Source organism: Ixodes scapularis, unplaced genomic scaffold (assembly GCF_016920785.2).
Source record: "Ixodes scapularis isolate PalLabHiFi unplaced genomic scaffold, ASM1692078v2 PGA_scaffold0__279_contigs__length_252992795, whole genome shotgun sequence".
Taxonomy (NCBI): Eukaryota; Metazoa; Arthropoda; class Arachnida; order Ixodida; family Ixodidae; genus Ixodes; species Ixodes scapularis.
The window spans coordinates 228,541,188-228,550,541 of NW_024609835.1; the positions used below are offsets into that span (position 1 = coordinate 228,541,188).

Sequence of the window (9,354 nt, forward strand, 5' to 3'; positions counted from 1 at the left end):
CCGCGATGCCTAAAAACTGTTGCGTTCCGCTTTGTAAGTCAAATGCTGCGAGAAATCCGGAACTCTGGTATCACGAGCTGCCTTCTAGACAGAACTTCCGGGATGCCTGGTTGAAGAACATTTCACGACAAGGTATCGAGAACCAGTGGCGACCAAGCTCCAGGAGCGTCGTGTGTTCCCTTCATTTTAAGAAGGAGGACTACAACGTAGGGATGAAGCGGATGTTGTTGCGACCGACAGTGGTGCCGACTCATTTCACATTGTATCTGTCGTACATGCAACCAGCAGATTCAAAGAAGCGCAGAACGCTTGTTCGTGTTCCATCTAACGCGTCCACGTCGTTGATGGAACACGCTCTTGATAACTGCGGGGCTATTGAACCTTGCCTGCAAAAAAGGTTTAAAGTGGGAGAATGTCAGACATAATTCAATTTGGCAAGCTTCATGAAAGGTGGCAGGAAAAACGCGCACCGCCTTCGAATGCAAGCCAAACGGCTGAAAGAGCGGATGAAAAAACTGCGACAAACCTGCGACGAATTTCAAGAGAGATTAAAGCAGTATGAATAGGACAGAGCCGTGCAGGCCTCGATGAATGTTTCAAAAGCCGCATCGGGACGTGACAAGACTGCAAAATTTGTCATGGAACATATAATGAATTTTGACAAGGCGAGACCAGCATGGCAGGAGCCAACGCTCAGAAAATGCGGACTATGGAAAGCGACGTTATGTAAAGGATATGACCACGTATGCGCAAAGAAATTCCTTAAACTGCCCTGCCGAAGTACGTTGCAGAAGTTTGTCATGTCTTCCGTGGGAGAGACGGGGGTCACAAGCCTCGTCAAAGAACGGCTGCAAGTTGAGAAAAGAGGTCTGCGCTCAGAAAAGGAGCCCTACTGCAGACTGATCATTGACGAAATGTCGATCCAGCAGAAAGTGATTTGTGATCGACAAGTTGACAGAATTTTTGGGCTTGTTGACATCAGATACGGAACTCGATCTAGAGCCACTGGAGTAGCCAACTGAATCCTTTGCTTCGTGCTACGTGGGCTTTCCAAAGCTTACGTGATTCCAGTCGGCTACTTCTTTACGAGAAATCTGAAACACTACCAGCTCAGAATTTTTACGCTCAGTGGCATGTAGGTGGTTGAAGAGGCAGGATTCAGCATAGTTCGCATCGTCGCTGACAACCACAAGACCCACACCGCGATGTATCGACAGATGTCTGATGACAACACGCTCCAGCATGTTGTGCCGCACCCGGTACGTGAAGGTGAACCCTTGTACCTCTCTGTTGACCCCAATAACCTCATCAAAAACATCAGGACAAATCTGCTAGAAAGAGAGAAGTTTGATGGAGAACCGATGATCAAAGGTGGCTTTTATTTAAAATCTCTCTAGAACATTCAGAAGAATCTGTTGGTCAAACCAGTGCGACTTCTGAGCCGAGCTCATGTGGAATCAAACAATCGAGAGAAGATGAAAGTGTGCCGCGCAACATTAATATTTTCACCTGTCGTAAACAACACCCTCGAGTACCTGCTCCAGAATTCCAGGATTGTAGTTGAACCCTCACATTTAGGAAAACGGTTGGAATGTGGTACGACCTTCATAATATCTGTGGCTGAAAATCCAAACAAATGCCTTTCGTGAGAACAGAAGACGATCGGCTCTCATGGCTTGAAGTTGATTTCATCAGCTACCTCGAGGATATAAAACTCGAAAGGACGAAGTCTTTGGTCAAGTCCCTCACGAAAGAGACCTATGAGGCAACTATAACTTTACGTCCCCGCCGGTTTGCTGCGCGTGATCGACAGTATGACAAGAAAAATAGATATCCTGACCGCCGAGTTCAAATGCCTCAGAGCTGAAAACCAACACGTTCGCTCCGAAGTGCAGCAACTCCGGAAGAACGTAGTCGATCGTCTCCCATTCCCGTCTTCACCGCCTCAAATTTATGCTACTACTGCCGCCCCGACATCCCGCGTGCCTTCGGCGGCAAGCAAGGCGTCGTTTGCACCACCCGCCCTTGCACACCCAAACAACTGGCCTTCTCTTCCACGATCGAACTTGACACCTCTCGAGGAACCTGTCCTTCTTCCACCACCGTCAGGTTATCGTAGTGGGGATAATCCGCATCCCGCGAGCTTGACAAATGACGGCTTCACAGAGGTCAAGCCTCGACGACGTGCCAAGCCTTCTACTGGCACTGCTAAATCAGACACTGTGCAGGCTGTTGCTAGGCCCCAGCGCCGAATGGCACTTTTTGTATCTCGACATCGACCGGATACGTCGGTTGCCGATCTCCAGGCGCTTGTCCAGCCGTTCCTAGACGGGAAGTCAATTGTCTGTTCCAAAATGGTAACTCGATTTCCCTCGTATTCTTCCTTTCATTTGTCTTGTGAGCAGGCATTGTTTGACGCCATTAACAAACCGGAAGTTTGGCCGGAGGGCAGCATTTTCCACCAGTTCTTTGGCCAGCTTGACCATGCTTGTACTTATCCCCTCGAAACAACATCAGATGTAAATGTCGGAAGTGCTTAGTATTTTTTACCAAAATGTTCGAGGACTGCGCACAAAGGCTGATGAGTTTATGTCTAATCTTATTACTGCAGACTTTGACGTTATTTGTTTATCGGAAACGTGGCTCTGCGATGGATGGCATTCCGAATTCAAATTACTTCACACCCAACTACAATGTCTACCGCCGCGACAGAGACTACATAAGCACGGGGCAAAAGCTAGGTGGTGGCGTATTGATTGTGCTTCACTCTTCCCTTGAGTCACATCGAAGGTTCGACCTAAAATCGTATTCAGAATGCTTATGGGTAGAAATTAAAACTGCGGATGGTTTTAATTACCTTGTTGGAAACTACTATTTTCCACCACTATGCGATCCTTCAATTTTTATCAAGCATCTTGAAACGCTGGAACAACAAGTAAACTTTGATAGGTACAGAGTTCAAATGTACGGGGACTTTAACCTCCCGGAATTAGATTGGTCATTGGATGTTATAAACGGTGGCGATTTAATCACATCAAATAAGGCAGCTGGGTTGTTATCTTTTATACATGTTTGTGGACTCAATCAGCTTAACAACTTCGAAAACTCCGCTGGTAATGTTCTTGACCTAGTGTTATCAAATATTCCAATCGAATCAATTAATACTGTTCCGATCCCTCTAGTACAGATGGATGTATATCATCCAGCACTCAATGTTCAAATACGGCTGCCAAGAAAGTTGCAAGCATTGAACAGACCCTCCGCCTACTGTTACCCTAATGGAGATTATTTGGCAATGTATAAATACCTTCAAAATTATAACTGGAGCGCTGTTCTTGCAATGGATGACACCAATCTCGATACAGAAGCGTTTACGCCAGTTATGCAAGACGCGATTAGCCTTTTTGTTCCAAAACGCAATTCTCAACTTTCCAAATACCCGGACTGGTTTTCCAATGATTTAAAAATGTACCTTAAGAAAAAAGATCATTTTCATAGACTTTTCAAAAAAACAGGCTCTAGCCTCTGGTACACTCAATTTAGTATTTATCGTTCACTCGTCAAAAAATTGTACTCGCGCGATAAACAGTTACATTTTGATGATGTCGAGCGCAGTCTGAACCGCCGCCCCGAAATTTTGTGGAAGTTTGCAAAGCAGCACACTCGTAACAATTCACATGAAATTTCAGTGCGGGATTGTTCTACTGGAAACCCTACGTATTTTTCGCCCCCCCCCCCCCCCGGAGGTGGCAGACCGGTTTGCAGACTATTTTAGTCAATGCTATACAGTTAATCAGTCAACTATTCAGCCTATTGACATAAAAGTAAACTGTCTGGATGTTTTATCGGGCTTCAGAGTCGATACGGATGAAATTGAGGAAGGTATCAGAAAACTTAAACCGAAGTTATCTACTGGAGTAGATTGTATTCCGAGCTTTATAATCAAAGGTTGTGGTGCTCTATTTGCACCGATTTTAAAACACATTTTCAACTTGTCACTTCGCTCTGGAGTGTTCCCGTCGTTATGGAAGAAAGCGGTTGTCGTTCCAATACTAAAGGGGGGCGATTCACCGGTTGTCAGTAATTATCGGCCTGTTTCTTTATTGTGCGGCTTTTCTAAGGTGTTTGAGAAAGTTATTTATAAAGGAATAACTCATTACTTTCATCAAAAATTAACGACTTCGCAGCACGAGTTCATTACGGGACGGTCAGTTGAAACCAACTTGTGCTTCTTTTTACATTTCGCTGCACCAATTGTTACCAACAGGGGTCAGGTAGATGCCATTTATTTTGACATGTCTAAAGCATTCGATAAAGTTGATCATGAACTATTTCTCCACAAATTATCGTTATATAGTTGTTGTTCTGAACTACTTAGCTGGTTTCAAAGCTACTTCCCGAAGGAAAAATCCATCAATGTAACCCTGCTTGGCAGTCAATGTTTTCTAGTGGACCGCTGACTGTGCCTGACTGTACGTCAAGCATGTCTGATTGGCCAACAAGTTACTCTAACCGACAGTCAAACTCCAGTCAAACCCCGCTTGTCTGCTTTCTGATGGTTTCCTGGTGGCAGTCGGCCGCCGCGAAATGCCATCAGGATGTCTTGGTGGTGATTCTGACTGTACATCGATTGTCTGTGACTGTACGTCAGAAAGCTTTGACGTGCAGACAGACGTACGGTCAAAGGACGTAAAGTTCGTTCGGATACCACTATTTCGTCAAATCTATGAATACGAAAAGTAAGCTATGCACGAGAAAACGATTTTGGGACGTGAGCCCATAAAGCCGCTGACATTAGAGATTTGACACGCAACCGACCGACAACCTTGATCAGAAGCCCGCCGAAGCGCCGAACACGACACCTCGCACTTCGCTTCGCCCATAGAGGCTTCGCCGAGCTTTCATGAACGATCGCTCTCGACTCGTTTTGTTTGCCCGCTTGCTCCGACCTGTCGATCCTGCCCCGGCTCTACAATGTCTTATGATTTAGTAGATTTCTACTCGACAAGACCCAGCCTGTTGTGAGTTCCGACGATGTAAGGGACTTTAGCGGTGTAGTTGAAGACGACAGGGTGTACCAGGTCTACTGGGCCAGTGATGCGCGAACAAAAGGATCGTTCTACGACGCGAAAGTACTCTACATGGTAGGCGAGTAGAACTGAAGTACGGCGAGTGATGTACGAGTGCTTTGCATAACATGCTCACAGCTTAACTGCATTTGCAGCCAAAGCATTTCGTATAAAAGGAATAGTCAAATCGGGTTTCTCTAACGGTGGCGTAGCATAGCGGCTAATATGTCCGATTTGTACGCATGTGGTCGCGGGTTCGATGCGCAGTGGTGCTGCTTTTTTTTTTTTTTGCTTTTCTTTTCTCGAACATTGTTTTATCGAGGCATTTGGCGATATTAATGAGTGCGTATAGCTTTACTCTTATATAAATGCTGCCCTTGTTGATGAAAATCCCTTGGCAGTGGCAGTCAGACGTCATCTGATGGACCATGAGATGACGTCTGATGGTCCATCACGTTCCACCAAGGCTGCTGACTGGCAGTCAGTGTCCCAAATTATGTAGCTTGATGGAATTTTCAATAGGGTTGTCATGTCGTACGAATCATGTTCGAATTTTTAGTGTCCCTTCTAAACTATTTTACTCAACTTCAGGTGTCCCCCAGGGGTCTATTCTTGGGCATCTTTTGTTTCTGATATTTGTTAATGACGTAACCTCCTCTGTAAAAAAAGCTGAGCTTCTACTCTTTGCGGATGATATTAAGATTTTTATGCGCGTTGCTACTCCTCTTGATTGTAATGCTCTTCAGCACGAAGTGAACAACATACTGCAATGGTCTTTGGCGAATAATTTACTCCTAAATCCTTCCAAAACTAATGTTCTTTCTTCAAGCAGAAGACGCACTGTTATGCACTTCACCTACTCTCTGAGAGGAACTCCAATCGAACGCGTGACTGTGATGAAAAATCTCGGTGTGTGCCTTGATAGCGCATTGTCATTTAACGCTCATGTTTCCTTTATTGTTGGCCCTGCGATGAAAACGCTTGGTGTCATGTCTCGTATAACTAAAAAGTTCAGACGCCCTGCTTGTATGTATCGTTTATTTTGTGCTTTAGTTCGTTCACGGCTTAAATTTGCCTGTGTTGTTTGAAATTCTCTAACAAGTACACAGTCTTTAAGTATTGAATCAGTGCAAAAAAGAATGATACGCATTCTATACGATAGACACTTTCAGCGTCGTTTTTATTATGATTATGAATTTCTTCTTAAGAGCGTTTTACTTAAGTCTCTGTCAAATAGAAGATTTGAGCGTGATCTAATTTTTTTTTTTTGCACAGGGTTATAAATGGTTGGACTGATGCTAACCAACTTTCGAATTCCGTAGATTTTCATTTTCCTTGTCGCGTTACAAGAAATTTTACTGTCTTTTATACTAAATTCATGTCTAAACTCTCACCACTGTCCCGTATGCAAATTTTATTTAGTACAATCGCATCGTCTAGCTTGGACATCTACACAGATCTCGTAGTTTTTCGCCGGAACTTGGGAAGTCTAGTTAAAAGTTGATACTATTACATTTTGTGTGAAGTGTGCGACCTATTTGTTGTCATACAAATTTGTACATTTTAAGCTGTGCGTGTGCTGTGTTTTTTCTTTTGTTTTGTGTGCGCCAATATGAAGACCTGCGTGGTTGTTTTTGGGCACATTAAATAAACAAATTATTATTATTATTATTATTATTATTATTATTATTATGACAACCAGGTCAGCGGTCGCCGTCATTGAGTATCTCCTGACTGACCTCAAGTGAGCACAAACGTTTTAAGCAAAATAGTCTTCTTGTGAGACAAAGACTTGCTTCTAGAATGTATTCAGTTGCTCACTTCTTTTTTTTTTATTTCAGATTCAGGTACTTTCTGACGCGACCTCTCAACAACGACCCGGTTGAGTCTCTGTTCAGCTGCTTCCGCCAGTTCAACGGTGGTAACGACCGAGTTGATGCCAGAACAGCAGTTTTTACGACAGAAAAGTTGCACAAGGTTCGTTCGTCATATTGTAAACTAACTGACCTTATGGCCGGCGCTAAGCTTCTTGAAAACACTGTCAGTGCACACCCCAAGTTTCTTAAATTGTCACAATTTCGACGCGCAGGTTGGCACTTTGGAGGCTGCCAGAAGTGGAAATGCGCTCTCTAGTTCTGAGTGCCAGACGGCACTGAAATTTGCCAGCTCCACTTGTGATCAAGACAGAAAATCCTGCAATTCCTGAGAAAGCTCTTGGTGTGCTTTGGAAAACTCAGCATTTGATGAAGTACAATGAAGTCCCTTCTGAACTTGAGTTCGCACCGCTAACTTAAATGGCTGGCTACTTGGCCTTCGTTTGGGAGCAAAACTGATCATTTTTATTTGCAGAAACTGTCGTAATTTCAAAGTAACTAGCTGAAACATTGAGCCTAGAAAAGTAATTGAAATGTCTGAGTAAAAGCAATGAAGGCTAATGTGTAGAACCCACTCAACATTGCAGGTGACGTCTCCTGAATACAAGTTGCCACTTAAGGGAAATGCATCATGTGACGAAGCATATCAGTTCGCTTCTAGCCTTGACCAAGGAGGACTCAGCTATCCACGACCTGAAGCTTTCTGGCTGTGCAAGCTCGTCTGCACCTTTGCCGAGAGGGCTCTACAATCGGCAGAGATTCGTCGTTGTGGACGGATTTGCAAGGTCCTCTCAAACGTTGTGCTTCCACGCCTTATAGACTGCCCGCTGATGTGATGCACTAACTGCAGAGACCCGTACCACAGCGAAAAGCTCTGCGAGCTCTTTCTCAGGAAGCTCCACAGACCCCTTTTGGCAAGCTGGGCTGGTGACCTAACAGTTCTCTAGAGAATATATTGAGGCTTTCGTGGAACCCTCTTTCCCAAAAGGTACTCCGCTTGTGACCTACATGACTCCCTTGATCTCTTTGTGAACAAGGAAGTTTGTTTTGTTGAAGTTATGCACGAGGAATGCGTTTCTTATTGTCCTTAAGAGATAAATAAAAGACACTGCTCGAGCATGCTCCAGCGTTGGTTATAACCTAAATTTTACGGCCTAGCTATATCCAACTATAACTGGTAATAGAAATGGGTCACCACTTACGGAAACAATTAAACAACTATTTGCTCATACTGGCAGCTGAATGTTGCTCAAACGCGCAACCTGCAGCTGAGTGAGCTCATCGCAGAAAGAGACGTGTGCTTTTATTCTACACATATTTGTCACATCACTCATGCAATATGGCACTCGTTTTAATTGAGACCTTGCCGCTTCACGAAAAACAATCTAAATAGCCACACCGGGCCGGGTTGGACGTACTGCTCCTTTCTCGCCGATAACGAGCGCCACGGCCGTTGCTCCGGGGTAAAGTGGAACTATCGCTCTCACCGGCGGAGTGAAGCATACGGCAGGCCGCTCCCAAAGGGAGCCCTAATCGAACGACCTTGACTGTTCAATTCATAGGCGCTCGCACGTTGCTTTACATTCCAAAGGATTCGTTTTGGTAACCATCTCTTCTGGCAATTTATTCTATTCTGTAATCGATAATATTACAGGTTAAAAAAAAAGGAATTTGTGTGTGGCTGGTACTGCTGTACTCTACACGAATAATCGATTCGAGGATAAATATAACGCGAGGAATGAAAATGGATGTTTTAAAAGCACGAGTTACTGTAGTATAATTCATGAAAGAAACATATTCGGTTAAGTGTGCGTCGGGCCGACCATGAATTGAGACCCAAATTTGCTTTTAAAGGTGAGACACTAGTTTGTGGCGAAAAGTAGATTGATAGGAACCCGACTGCTTTACTTTGGACAGATTATAATGTAACTTGGTTTTTAACGAATCTTTACGACGCGATCAATGCAGTATTTGTCCGTTTCTCGAATACACCGATACTACCACTGGATGATTTCAACTACCCATCTATAGCATGGTTAGACGAGGATGCGAACCTTTGAAATGTTTCTTCAGCATGTAATGAGTTTTTGAATCTTAGTTTATATTTTAATTTTTCTCGAACTGTTACGCAACCGACGCGCACAAATTCAACAACTGCTGCTGTGCTTGACCTCATATTGAGAACATCGACTGAGCTTATTTCTTCGTTAACCTACATGCGTGGCCTTAGTGATCATTCCATACTTCATTTTTCGTTAAACATTCTTGGACGCAATGAGTCCAATTACCCGAAAAAAATTTTCGACTATGCTAGGGCTGGTTTCAATTCAATGAATGATCAACTTGGTCTTTTTTTAGATGACTACATAGGTTGTTTTCCTGAGCGCGCAGTTGATGTTAACTGGTGTTTA

The 9,354-nt window shown here is 43.9% G+C and overlaps 1 pseudogene; it reads left to right on the top strand.

The window, feature by feature from the left end:
- Window positions 1-443: 443 nt before the first annotated feature.
- Window positions 444-7,197, top strand: LOC120844212 (annotated as a pseudogene).
- Window positions 7,198-9,354: the final 2,157 nt, after the last annotated feature.